The sequence below is a fragment of the Eumetopias jubatus genome, unplaced genomic scaffold (assembly GCF_037043125.1).
Source record: "Eumetopias jubatus isolate StellerSeaLion01/CBP00866 unplaced genomic scaffold, mEumJub1_p1.0 scaffold_9, whole genome shotgun sequence".
NCBI lineage: Eukaryota > Metazoa > Chordata > Mammalia > Carnivora > Otariidae > Eumetopias > Eumetopias jubatus.
Window position 1 is genome coordinate 55,782,593 of NW_028274815.1, and position 15,244 is coordinate 55,797,836.

The following is a 15,244-nucleotide window of genomic DNA, read 5'->3' on the forward strand; positions in this document are numbered from 1 at the left end:
CAAAACCTTCCCTACCTCTTGCAAACCTAATTCTATTTTAATGCCCACTATTAAGATAATGAACTGGGATGGCAGCACACCATCAAATGAGAGAATGTCTGGAGTTTATCACCACTAACTCACACTGCTGGGGACTTCAGAGAAACGCATTCCTTGTAGAGATTTCTTGGGGTGGCTTTTTTTTTTTTTTGGCTCTTTATGCAAAGTCTAAGGTCAAGGCGAGGTCACAGCTATACAGTAATTGAACTTATAATATTGCTTTCTCCAGCTAGCCCTGGAAATTTATAATAAACATCTAATTAAGTCATTTAAGTGTCTTAATAAGGCTTATTTTTTACAATTTTTGCAGCCTCTCAAAAAGTGGCTAGCCACTGAATTCTTTTTTAAGTGGTTAGTACAAGACCTACAAAATCAAGCTTGTGAAATTTCTAACTCTTAAGATCCATTTGTATTGTGTAATGCTAAGAATTATATATCAAATACAGAAAATGAGTTGGACACATTAGATTCTGAAAAAGTAAAGTGCTTTTAGTTTTCAACTCAGATTTGAATAGATGGAACATGAGCAGCACATAAAAAATACAATGAGAAGTTTAATAACGATTAAAGGGTCCACAGTCCGGTATGAATTCTAGTTTGTAAGTCTGCCCACTCAGGAAGGAAAGTAGTTCCTAAAAAAACCACTAAACACAGAGAGGGACAGATTTTTAAAATAAAAATACATGCTTCGTGACATTTTAAGATTCCCAATATCCTATATCCTTTTGTTCTTTTATTATCGGAAAAGTAATTAAAGTCAATAATGAAACTGGAATCTAACTAAAAGGGCACGGTTAGTGCTAACTCTTATTGGCAATATATATTATATCAGTTCTTGTATATGAAGTCCCCGAACTGGCTAATAAAAATATTTAAAACACAGATCTACAACAAATTGTGTTGCAAATCAGGTTATCATTATCTTGTATAAACCATGAAAATTGGAATCATGTGAGCAGAAGGTTAGATTAATTCTCCATTCTCATTAAAAGCACAGGTGTAGCACAAACACCATGTGAAATAACCAATTAAAATGAAAAAAAAAATCTGCTTTTTCATTAGCTGCCTTCACTGCATGACCAATTAGAAAATTATTTAATATTAATATTCCGCATATACCAAAAGTAATTTTCATAGTAACTAACATAGGTAAAAGAGCAAAAAAACAGCTCTTTTTCTACGGTTCTGTTCATAATCTGCAGGCTTATAAAGGAAAGGAACTCTGATAACATTTTTTAAAAGTCCTAAAAACATAGTGTTTTGTGGATATGATTTATACTATTCATCTAAAAATAGGAAGAGCACTTTTAAACAGATGAGAAGCCGAGGCTCAGAGAAATTAAGTGACTTATTTGAGGTCACATGTTACCCATGAGATGTTAATAACTTGCTGAATGACACACAGCTGGCAAATGGTAGTGAACACCCCTTCCCCCAACATCCTGACAAGAGCGTGGCCACTACTGTGCCACCCATCTAGAATATTCTGAACTAAATAGATAACTAAGAATGAGCTGGTTTTGAGCCAGTCACCACTGTCAACAACCCTACTGCTGAGTCTGGGAATAAGCATGACTGAACATTCTGTAGACTGGGAATTTTGATGACTGTACTGTTTGTGCATATGGACAAAGATAAGGCTACGCATCAGAAGATTCAGTGACTTATCTGTATTCCAAAGCTTGCTTCCTTCCCACTCATACATTCAGATTTCCAAAGACCAGTTCATAATAACCAACTTAGGTTTGAATCCATGACTATTAAACCCAAGGAATCATAGAAAAATTAAATCTCAGGTTTGAAAAGGGCTTTCACTGTCACCTAGGTTGGTCACTGACATGAATCATCTCTACGACATCCCCACCAAGTAGGATAGGTAGCCTCTGCTTGATTGTTTCTAATAAAGCACTTGCCACCTCACCTGAAAGTGCACTCCAGCTATGGACATGGTAACTATGAGAAGGTTTTGCATTACTTGATCTAAAATTCTTTCACCAGGACAACTACTTGGGGGAATTTAAACAATTCTAATCTCACTTCTTCAGGATAGCCTTCAAATATTTAAAGTATAGCCATCATGCATCATGTCCCATAGGCTTCTCCTTATGTTAAACATCCATGATTCCTTTTTGTTTTGATTTTGTTTTTGAGACAGAGGGAGAGAGCACGAGCACAGAGGGGAGGGGCAAAGGGAGAGGTAGAGAGAGAATCTTAAGCAGGTTCCACGCCCAGTGCAGAGCCCAACGCGGGCTCGATCTCACCACCCTGAGATCATGACCTGAACCAAAGTCACAGGTCGGATGCTTAAGCGACTGAGCCACCCAGGTGCCCCAAGCATCCATGATTTTTAACAAGTTTCTTTTTTTTTCTTTAGAGATTTTTATTTATTTATTGAGAGAGAGAGAGTGGTAGAGAGAGAGCATGAGAGGGAAGAAGGTCAGAGGGAGAAGCAGACTCCCAGCCGAGCAGGGAGCCCGATGCAGGACTCGATCCCAAGACTCCAGGATCATGACCTGAGCTGAAGGCAGCCGCCCAACCAACTGAGCCACCCAGGCACCCTCTTAACAAGTTTCTTGTAGAATGAAAGTTCTTCTTGGGCTTTGAGTCCACTCACCACCTGAGCCATACTCTCTGCTCAGTATGCTGAGGTTTGTCTGTGTGCCTCTAAAGGTCTTCAGGGGACATCATTAAATGCAGTTACTCCACATCTGCTCTGGTCCCCATGTAGAGAGTGAATACCTCATCACAGCCTTTTAACTAAGGGGCCACAGGTACCAGGTGCTATTTTCTTCCCTTTTGGTGGCAAGAGCCATTTGTTGTTATTGACAACATAGATGTAGGCTACCTATAGGATATGTAGATATAAAGGTGAGAATCCATGCATTTAATAAAATAAAAATTTAAAAAGCTGAAAACCTCAGAACCCCTAATCACTTTGTCCAAAGTGTTTTGACCACATTAGCAGTATGGTGATAACTTCTCGCTTTTGAAAATGAATTTAAAACAATTGTTGAATATAATGAACATTATTGATACATAGAGGACATAGGAAACTCTCAGAATCTTATTGGATTATGCTTTCTATACTTACATGAAACGCTGATATTATCTACGGTCATGGCAGACATCTTTATCTGAAAATAACTAAGTAAATAGCAAAAGACTTTATATTCTGAAACAGCATCATCTTTTCAATTTTAAAACCATCTCAACATTTGGTTCTATTTAGTGTATTTGATCCTAGACTGTCTTCTATATACTCTCTTTGGAATTATGCTACATACAGCAAAGCCATGTGTTTAGACGGCTTCAGGGTGAATTCAGATACAAAAACATTTTCCTTCTGGGCAAAGTAATAAAATGACATTCTTGCTCCTCCCACTATAAGTCAAACAGAGGTCAGTTCCCCCATCCCTGTATCTGTTTAAATAAACTGGACCAGCTGTTTGTTTCTAAAATGCCCTTTGACCTTGCGTCTCATCCTCCCTGCTTTTGTGACAGAATGCTTTACTTTCCATTGTGGAAGATTCTAAATTATCAAGAATTTTCTAAACACTGAACCAAAAAAAGATCTTTAGGTTTTATGTAAACTTACATGAACATATTCCCTTCTTAGAACACTCATTTTGAGAAGCATCAGTAAAACAGTTATTTTAAGCTCATATGTGGTGTGTGTGTTCAAATATATATCTATATTTATGTATGGATACATAAATATATATTAGAACTTTAACATAAGAAGAATCAATGTTTTTGAAGAGAAAAGAAAAAGAGAATGATAAAATTCCAATTCGAATGTCCAATAAAAAAATCTATTCTCCAACAAACACAAAACAGTTTAAGACAAAATATATCCATGAAATATACACAATCTTTATTATTTTCCATAATAGTAAGGTCTCTTTAAAAAGTTTGTTAGTTTAAAGATGTAAGAGACTTTTTTTTCTTTTTTTTACAACTCATGTCCCAACATTACAGCCCTTGAAACTTAGATGTACGCTGTCAGAAATATTGACAACAGGACAGTTCTTCTTACTCATTAAAATAGTTTCACACCTTACTTTAATAGAACGTAGCTCTAAATTTGCCATAAATTGGGCATTTAGAAAGGTAAACCTTTTAGTTGGATGTAAGGTTAGGAAACATCCTGTTGCCTTTCCATATTACATTCCAAACATCAAGGTATATTTTTTTTATAAATCCCAGTTTGCTTTGAAAACACAATGTTCTTTTGTGAAGTACTTTTTAAGAACTGGACACCCTGTAGGTGGTAAAAGACTGAATTAGGGAAAGAATTCTTATCTTTCCTTTTTTCACAGCATCATGGGTTAGAATTTCTTCCCGTGACCAAACTATTCCCCTTCTCAAAACAAGACGTTTTACCAAGGATGGGAAGAAAATGGATTGGCCTTATAGTTTCGTTCCATGTCAACATAAACAGAGATGTATTTCTTTTTACCCAGTTAATTTGTTTAGGACTAGAATCCTACTAAGGGGGAATGGGAGGTTAAAAGGGGAGCAAAATCTTCAAAAATCTGAGACATGGGATCATCTCAAAATCGAATTTAATTCTTTGCATTTTTTAAATAGCAATCAGACAAGGAGAATGGGAGATGAATCCTGAATTATGCTAAAAAGAAATACAGGACGTTTTCCTTTATTCTTTCTTTTCCTTGCCCCCTACATGCTTATTTATCATCAGACTTTAAAGTTGTTGTGTTTTGTTTTTGTTTTCTTTCCATTCTGCTAATCCTACCTGTCTCTTTTCATTCTCCATCTTTGGATACCTGAATGGTTTTCTGACTAAGATCTGGTAGAACAGCTTTCTGAAGCTGACCTTTGCCCTTTAGCTTACCCTCCACTCCGTGCCCGGGTTACTTCCCACAAAACCGGGAGGCTAACTTTAGTTTCCTCTTCGTGAGAACCAGGAAGGATGGCGAGATCACAGTGGGCATCCACTAGAACCAAACACAGGGTATATTTTCCCAGTTCCACAGACAACATTTTCCACATAGCTTTGCCCTTTTCCTCTACTCTTAACGCCCTTTGTCTTCCTTGTACAAGTTCTCTGTAATACTAACCATGCTAAGGAAACACGACTTGCTCCCCTTCAGAAATAGCATTTTCACCTTTACTCAATGAATTCTCTTCCTCAGTGTTTACCACCTACTTGTTTACTGATGATTAAGGGCAACCCACAGTGTGACTTTAGCATGCCACAGCCAGCTCAGTGAACCATGTAAAATCAAAATGCTGTTGTTTCTAAACAATGACAGGACTCTCAGTCATCCCCATAGTGTCTCCTGCCAACAAGGCTTAGTGAATAGTCAGCACGAAGGTAGCTACCCATTTAAGTATGGAGAAATACCATTTTACAATACCCTCCTATGCCCAAGGAGCTAAAATTATCAACTTGATATTAAACAGATTTCATTAAATAGCAAGATATGTTAGTGAAGATGCCTTCTATATTTATATTATCCATTAAATAAAGTATTAATTACAGTCATCTTTGATTAATATTTAGGTATTGGTTAGGAATACCTATATACATACTTAGTAAAAATTAATACCATGCATTCTTAAGAATAAGTACTGGTGATTTCTACATGAACTATTCTTTATCAATTAAAAATAAACAGCAAGTAAATATAATATTTAATCTATCTATAATTCATTTAGGTAATCTCTACAAATATTTTTATAGAATTAAGACCTCTGAAAATTCTTCAAATATAAAATTTCACGCTGGAAGCTAGTTGCTGAACTCCAGAATTTTGTCCTTTTTCTTCTTATTCCAGTCCATGAATTTCCTTCCTAATGTTTCTTCTAACTTTATCACAGTTATTTAAATAAAACTATATGTACTATGTATTTGATATTTTTTAAAGTCAGCATTTCCTAATAACTTGAAGGCCTGTTTTATAAACAAACCCTGCAGGGAATGAGTTCTAGCCATCTCTCAAATAACTCTCTGTTCTTTTAAACAAAAATCTACTTCAAAATCTTTTGTTGGATTTCTTCATTTCAGATTTACATTTACTTATTGAATTTAATGATCTGTAACTGGCAGTCTTCAGGGTCCAAGCCTTCTACACTCCCTTTCTTTGTGAAATAAAATTTCATAAAACACAATTTTAAGACACTCAAGAAAGTTGACTCAATCTCAAGTCAAACCTTATGAAATCATGTTTCTGGCACCTTTTTCCAGTTTCTCAACCTCCCCCGGATCCAACAGTTCCAGGACTGCAATCCGTCATCTGTGTGTCTGAGGGTGGGAGAGGGGAGTGAACAGGAGGGGAGAAGGGAGCACATGTTCTGCTCTCCATCCATTCTAGAAACAGAATATTGAAATTTCCTCCAATCACAATAAGCCCATCAATCAGCAGTCTGAGGAGATTCCCCTTCTCTAGCAGTGATGGGTGTATTTGTCAAACTACTCTAGAAAGAGCCTAAGTTGTCTCAGGCCACTGAGGAAGTTAATTACATATAAAATTTTCTTCAAAGCAACTAGTGAAAAAAATCACTAATTATCTGAAAATTATAATGCAAAGTAATAACAAACCCATGTATTAAGTATTGAAATAACTTTCAAATACTTTATCACTTCATTATATATTATGGGAAGTTTTCCTTGAAAGCAAATTATACAATGATTTTTTATTCTAAAAAAAATATAAGCTTGCTAAATCCTTTAATCTGACCTGAATTCAAAGCAAGGGGGGGCTCTTTAGTGGCCGATCTCTATTTCTTCTGCTACTACCCATGACTTCCTAGATCACTAAAGCACTAGGTTCCAAAACCAGTGGAATAAATTATGGGACTATCTTGCCAGAACTAGCATAAGAAATGCCCAACAGTTAAAAATATCTTAAGTATCCATTGATATAAAGCATATGTAATAAAATGGTATTTATGCAATATTTACTTAAATGTGACAATTTGCCAAATTTGAGTTTGTATAACTGCACAAATATAAGACAAATAGTGGCTTGCTTAAGGGATATGGAATTAAAATGATTATTGGCGCAATGAACAAGCGATAGGGCAATCTAGGATAGTAAAACCTCCTACAGTATTGAAAAAGCTAAAGTAGGTATAATAATATCTTCAAAGAATAGATGGGTTTCTCTTTAGTTTAAGCTGAACCATTTTTTGTGTAAATTCTAACTTTCCCATATTCACAAAAAGTAAATAAAATTGCATCTAACTAGGCATCCCTTAAACATTACAGAATAAATATGTTTATTTAAAACAGCTCCTAATGTTCTGCCACTCTCCATTATAAATAGGATGACCACACAATTTATCATTTAAAGTCAGACACTTTTGAGAGTAAATGGACACTATTAATAATTATGCTGGACAGTAAGTATAAACCATGAATATTTCAGGCAATTTAGGGCATACGGCCACCCTAAGGATCAAATATGCACTTTTTTTTCCAAGTAAAACTTCCCCTGCGTGATTGGAATTGCAACCCTCTTGTGTAAGAATGGGGACCAGCCCTGGCATACATAAGGTGTCATAGAATCCCAGTACCCCTTTGGAGTGTCTCTGAGCTCCTTCCTTTCTAGAGGATCTCTCCTTTAGTTGCCTCAGCTACCCAAACCATCACTAGCCCAAAACTTCCCAGGCCCAGAGTCTCCACTCCAAGGGAGTGCCAAGCAAGGATATCTCAAAATTTAGCTTGATTTCCGCTTTCACCTGGTCACAGGTTAGACTACAGAATGGCACAATGAAGCCTGACTTGAATGGAGGCCCGTCTCTCTCCCTTAGAAGGTTCATTGTAACTTCTGTTTCAATTCGTAAAGCTTGAAACCTGAGTTCTATGTAATATATATCAAAATGTAATCCATAGGCCTTAAATGCAAATGGAACCAGTTATACCAATTATACTCAAAGGCAAAAATCTCTCAGATGAGGTATATGACAAAATTTTTCAAATGAAGGCAGCAAACTAATAAAATGACCGCCTCGTGGAACTTGTCAGATCTCTGGAAAATGCTTAGGGTCGTCTAAGTCACCCTGAGGAAATCTGGAAGCTGTGTGTTTCACTTGAGTGGCTATCCTTTTCTTTGAACAATATCACTCATCACTATTACAGTCAAAACACTGGCCAAGGACGGAGAGTCAGAGCGGCGTCTAGGGAGAAGGGTGTGAGGACCGAGTGGGAAAACTGCCACTCAATGCTCTGAGATCATAGTAGTGTTCAGGTGCAGGAACCATGATGACCACGTGAGTTAATGTCTATAAAAAGAGCTTTGCAAATTTTAAACCAAAGACAAGGGTTTGTTGAGATACTGTCATTATGATTCTCAAAAGATACCTAATGGTACAAAAACGCACACACGAACGCTCACAGCCACAAAAGGTGGGCACAATGTGGTCTGTCTGGACAACGGAACATTCTTCAGCCATAAAGAGGAATGTAGTACCACTCTCTGCTACATTCATGAAACTTAACAACAATATGCTAAGTCAAAGTTTGAGCCAGTCCCGAAAGGCCACATGTTTACATGATCACATTTATGGGAAATGTCCAGAATAGGCAGATCTACAAAGACAGAGGGTGGGGGATGAAAGTATGGGAGGAGTAACAGCTGAAGGGTAAAGGGTTTCTTTATATATAACATATGGCGCCCCTAACAGGGTTTCTTTCTCAATGGTAAAAATGTTCTAAAAGGGACTATGGTGATGCTTGCACAATATCTGTGAATATACTAAAAACCACTGAATTGTACACTTTAAATGGGCAAATTTCATGGTATGTGAGTTATATCTCAATAAATCTGTTAATAATAAATGCATAAGGGTAGAAGAGGTGCCGAACAAGGAACCAGCCCCATCCTAGCCTCTCATTAGCAGCATCACATGGTAGAGCCCTGAGCCCCATCTGTCAAATGGTGCATTAAATCCCAACCAGGACTTGGGCTCTGACATTCTGCAGCATGATGTTCCTAAAATTTTAATCCATGCTCCTTTGTGATAAACTTCAAAATCTCATATCCCTTTGTGATTTGGAATCTTAAAAGAAAGAGCTTGACTAAAATCAAAAGTTAATTCTCAATAGGCTTTTTTATACTACATTCACTCACAATGATTCTGATATGCCTTTTCTGGCCCCCCGTCCCTCTCAGCCCCCACTTGGCCCTAAGGATGGGGATCTCTACCATAACCTAGTGTACTTTCCTTTCTGTAAACAGAACTGCCAGGTGACCAGCCATGGGAGCTGAGATCAGACATCTTTGGACATGTACGCTTCTTTCCATTAGCTTTTTCAACATCCCCTACTCCCTGCTCTTCCAAGCACATATGAACTCTGACCCAAATTAGGGATCAAATAAAATCAACCACAGCAGATGTTCAAGGGATATAGGCCAACAAACCCTGCAAGTGGACAACAATTCTCAAAACAACTGATTTACATTCAAATCAGCATTCTAGGACAGAAAGTACTGGAAACGTAAATATACATATTTTTAATCATAGTGCATTTAACTTCCATCCCGAGGCAATATATGATTCTTAAATTACAGTGATTTTAGCAACAGTAAGCCAGATCTCTCCAATGACAAGAAATTCATTTTTGAGCTAAATCACATTTAGAACACAAGACCAATAATCCCCATCGGCCTGAAAAAGTTGTGTTGGGGAAGGCGAATGTTTTTTCCCTTCTTCAATGATCAGATCCAATCTTGTGAGTCATTAGGTTCTTTAGTCACATTGGTTAAGAGGGTAAAGAGGAAAAGAAGAGCTCTCAAGGATGGCAACAGATTAAGGTTTTTTTGTTTATTTGTTATTGTTCAGGTGTCAAGAGCTGGATAGTATTCATTATTTCCCATGCTAATGGGTCAGGCTTAAAAGCCTCATAAGAATGGAAATGAAAAGGAAAATACCAATGACTATATGGGTAGTGAAAGGGAGAGCCCTCTTTTGCCAAAGGTATAAGCATCCCTGCTGTTGGAGATTACTGTTTGTTTGGCTGGTTGGTTTTTAATGTTCCCTTTCCCCTTAAAAATTAGGAAAGAAGCCAAACAAAATACCTAAGCATCTACACAAAACTCTGGGTATTCACACATTGGAGCGATGCGGGCTGAATCCAAGAGGACATTTACCCTCAGAAACATTTCCGCCCCCACCCCCCCCCACCCCTGGCTTCACTCCATTTTTGAGAAAATCGTTTTATTCAACAAGGAGGCAACATTTGCCCCATTTTTTAATATTTCAGGCTGCTTTTTTTAACCACTCAGAAATGCTGTTTGTTTTAGGTGGGTGCAGCCTGAAGCAAGATGATGAGGTAAGGGAGAGATGAGGGGTCTCTGTGGGCACAGCTCGGTGGGGCTTCAGTGCTCAACGGTTAATCACCCAGCACCAGCCTCAGCAACTGTTGACACAAAATCGGTGGAGATCAGGTCTGTGCAAGCAGAAAATACCAGAAAGGCAAACTATATGTAAACACACTTAAGACAGATTTGACAAGAATAGACCTAAACCTGACTTGCTAGGAAACTCCCCATGTCTAAGGCTTCAGGGTCCCTCTCAGCTGAGGCCCTCTCCCCTTATAGAGCTGCCTTTGAGAAGAAAAAGGGTAACACTTGAAAAACTGAAACAAGTTTACAGAAGACAGCTGAGACATTTGTCCCCTTGATTCACATAGCGTGAGTTTCAAATCTGCTCCCACATGCAGGATTTATGTCATGTAATACAGTTCTTCCATGCATACTTGGAGCAGAGCCAAATGGGGGGTGGGGAGGGGGGGGCACTGGGCAAATACAACCACAACTCAAAAAGTTATTTCTCCTGACCTATAAAACTCATGCAAAGAAGCAAATGGATAATGCTTAAACAGTCTTTTAATCTTATCTAACTGACACCTGACAACCCATTACTTATAGATTATTAATGCACCCACTAAAAAGTTTGTCATGTACAAAATTACTAGAGAAAAAGATTGAACGCCTGAGGAAAAAACAAATTTTGCTGTACAATAACTTCAGAAATTTCAAGCCTATTATCTGTCATGCCCTTCACAGACTCACAGCACACTGCTAAAAACAACTGATTTATCTTTATTATGAATCCTAAAATGACAGCACACAGGTTTTTCATGTCTTGTGATAATGCTTAATTTCATCCCGTTTTTATTTTACAGTGCTTGATTTGCTTATTTAAGATGAAGGAAAGTAGCAACTTTTTAAATTAATTTCCCTGTTTGTCTCTTTATTAGAGGCCCTGGGTTTTTCCTCAGTCCTGGCGGGAATCAGAGGCAGGCTCAGAGCAATCTCCTTGCTTCTCTTTGGTTGGCAGTACCACGCAGTCTAGACTAGGAGAGCTGGAAGAGGCTCAGAGTCCCATCAATGGGCGCTCCCCGTCCATTTTAGCAGTGGAAGCTACTGCCCATGGAGACAGAGTGACTTGATCAAGGACACACATCTAACTGGTGAAGAGTGGGGAAGAGAGCTGAAATGTTTGGGTTCAACATGTTCTTTCTCTTGCACGTTCCCTCCCCTTACTCGTCTGTGTAAATTGTATGTTGTCACAAGGCCCACAGGGGAGTTTGCTCCTTAGCCACCCGTGGATGCCCCAGCTCTTCTCCCTGGACCCATTATGCCTCTCAGCCCCCTCACTTGCCATGCTGCCTGCAAGTGAATGGGAGTCAGGTCCTGCTCTGCCAGGCTGCATGCCACACAGGCGGTTGTCTCCACTTCTCTGACCAGATCATTGTGCCAAGACACCGAAAACAACAAAATCTGGCTTAATTAGGACTCGCAACCAGTCCTGCTGACCTACATACCATGTTCAAAGTCAACCACCAACCACTGGTTTCACAGCCTGGAAAGGGATCACAGACATTCGGAAACACTGGGCTCATCATGATGGAGATACATCAGTCTCCCCACTCACGCCGACCTGGGCCTCCCTTGAACTCCAGCCCACGGGGTCCTGAAGTACTTGCCCAGGTTGTACCAACTCCCCACTTCAGGCATCACACTCCTGTCTTGTCCTGGAAAGCTCAGAAACTGTCTTTGTGTGCGGGCTGGAGAAGGAACCACAGTTACACCAACCGGTATTTGGACTTCCGAATGCACCTTCCTTCATCCCACACCTTCCTTTCTTTTCTCACGTAGACTCAGGGCCCCGTGGTGGAAGGGGCAGGCTTTTCCACCCCGCGCAGTGGCCCAACACTGAGCCCTTCAGGAGGGCTCTCTGCTTTTCGCGGGATTCACGGCAGCGTGATTTCACACAGAAGGCAGGGGAAGCTCTGAGCAAACTTATTGTGTAAAACTTACAACAAAGTATATTTAACAGACTGCAGAGTCATTTTCAAAGAGGATTGTTTGCTGGAAATTTTTAGAATCTGCAGACAAAAGCAGCGTCTCTGTTGAACTCCTAAGACTCTCTGACATGACAATACCTGAAGGTTTCTAAATTCACAGCTCTTTTCCCTGCGAGCTATTTGCTCAGCTTTCCTAATAATACCCTGCCTGCCTGGCACCTCGCCAGCTCTGTCTCAGGCAATATGCAAGCTAAACATTTTTTGACTGATTTCAATATTTTTCTTATGAGCAACTAGACAGTATTTTATCTAGTGAGTATTACTGATTGCTATAATCTAAGCCCACAGTCAGCGCCCGTAAAGGTAATATTATTAGAATTGACACTCAAGGTGAAAAGCATAGCAATTAGCAGGGGTTGGAGAACAACAACCCATTCTGAAACATGCTGGAGAGTTATTCTTCTATTTCTCCTTCTTCTCTTTCTTCTTTCAAGAATATTGCACCTGTTACTCCATTGATCAATTAAGAAGTCTACCTTAAATGTGGGTTACACTGAAATCCTCAAGGGAAAAAGTTAAACCACCTGCTTAATAAAATTATCTTTTGTGTGTTAAGTTGTTCCATCCCTAGGTGATTTCTAGGCCAGGAAAATCACTATACACCCTGTACTTTCATTTTGCAGTTGAATAGCAAACAAATGACCCAGTGCTTCTTGCACTGTTTTTTACATCTGTTTTCCGTGCTTTTGTGTCATGCCTCTGTTTAGCTTTATTGACAAAACAATCTGTGCCTAATGTTTAAACAACATCTGTAAAATGTATTATTAAATTATGTTGGAAGAAAAAGCAGAGCAATTCTATGAAACCCTGTGACCCCCTATTGATTTTTAGATCACAGAAGTTGAAAGGATAATTTGTGAATGTTTTAACATTTACATCGACACAGGTACCTATATTTATAGAATCTTTGATTACTTATAAAAGTATTTGCTACATTATTACCATAACTCAGAAAGAAACCTAACCTTTAACAGTTGAATCTGTTTATTATAAGGGAGATCCTATTTTTTAAAAATAAGTTTACATTTTTACCTGCCAGTGGCATAAATCTCTAAGGATAACATACTTCCCTCCCCTCCCCCTCTACTGGTAATAAATGGGAAGTGATGCCTGAATGCTTTGCAGTTTTGAAGGCAGTAAATGAAGTAACTAGGAAAATCTGGTATATGTACTAAATCTGAGAATGGTAGAGCTGTGATAGTTCTGTAAAAAGTGTCACCTCAGATGTTAAGAGGCTCCCTGGAATTTTATGCACCCAACTGATGGAGAGTGATTTTTCTTTCTGCATACAGACTGCATTTCACATACACTATATATTTTGCACCTAAGATCCATATTGCTTTCTCAGAGCATAAAGAAATAATCATTTAACATTAGGCCTTAATGGGAAAGTGTTTGGATGAGTAGTAGTAAACAAAGAAACTGTAAAATTTATTCAATATACCCTAGGCTAGAACTCCGCTGAGGCAGAATGTTGTCTGAGGCATCCAGCAAGTAAGATACAACCACAGGCACAAGTCTGCATCATATGGAAGTCCCAGCTCTGCAACACTGCTGTGAAAACAGAGAAGCAAGACCATTCTACACTCACATTTCCAAATAAAAAAATAAAACTGGTGTATTCAGGAGAAAAAAAAGAACCAAGATTGACTTTGTGTGTGTGTGTGTGTGTGTGTGTGTGTGTTTTCTTTAAAGTTCGACCTAAATGATTAAAGATCTAAATAACCATCTCAAAATGTAGGAAGTTTCTGCTCAAATGACTAAAACATTCAACATTGTAGTAATATGTTTTCACGGCTGATATAACAGAAGTAATTTTCATTACAGAGCCACAACAACAATGGAAAAACAAAAAGGCAAAATTCCCAAAAGCTATTATTGCTCATTTTGGGATCAAATCATAATTGGGAGGGAGAAAGCAAAGAAAGAAGAATACATGAATGTATAGCACATCTTACATTTCAAAGATTACTGTGCTTTTAAGTTGAGGTCTACCACAGCATGCTAGAGTGAGATGTTTATGCAATGAGTTAGGGAAGTTGATTTTTTAAAAACATGCAGTTGCCTCAGATACTTCTACAATTAAGGTAAAAATATTTTCACCCAAATTATTTGCATCATTGCCTCAATTCTCAAAAAATTTGTTGGCGTAGACTTGTCCTATGATGTCTCATCTAATAAATTTCACATTCCATCCCCAGGCCCAGTTCCTATAAGCACTAACAGCAACCATTTTAAGATTCCTCCTCTCTGTTTTCATTCTGACACGTAGATCAAACATAAGAGTTACAAGAGTTATTTCTTTTAATCCAAATTTTCTTTTAATTAATCAAATCTGTCCTGTTGTTTTCCATTTAAATTCTCCCTATTGTCTCCTCTCCCCTCCGCCCCCCTACCCCATCCCATCTGCTTTGGCCTGGGCTAGCCAAGGCCGGTAGTTTGTATCACTCATGGCAATTAGAGAGATGGGAGATCAGTTCAGCGATGGGATGAAAGAGCCATTACAACACACCAAACTTTGCTCATCTTTGTTTCAGTCAAAACCTAACTTAAAGCTGCATCAGCCAGTGTTTCTAAGACAAGCTCACCACTAGACATGAGTTTATATTTTTCACTTTCATATTGTGTACTTTGATACACGATGTTGCTGCCAATAATTATGACTGATCTACACCCAACCTGCCCTTCAGCATTTTATTAAACCTCTTCAACAGTGACTCATAGTTCGTACAAAATGTACATGTGTGTTAACAAGTTTTAAGAAATCCAAGAGGGAAGACACACGTTTTTTAATGTTGTGGCTAAATGAAGTGAAGGGGAAATGTTAAAATACTAATGAGGATTTTCTTTTAATTATGATTTCCA

At 38.3% G+C, this 15,244-nt stretch overlaps 1 protein-coding gene across 3 annotated transcripts in view; it reads right to left on the reverse strand.

Moving 5' to 3' along the window:
• Positions 1-15,244, reverse strand: part of MEIS1 (Meis homeobox 1) — a 132,124-nt gene that overhangs the window by 5,431 nt on the left and 111,449 nt on the right. The gene's annotated exons all lie outside the window — the stretch shown is intronic.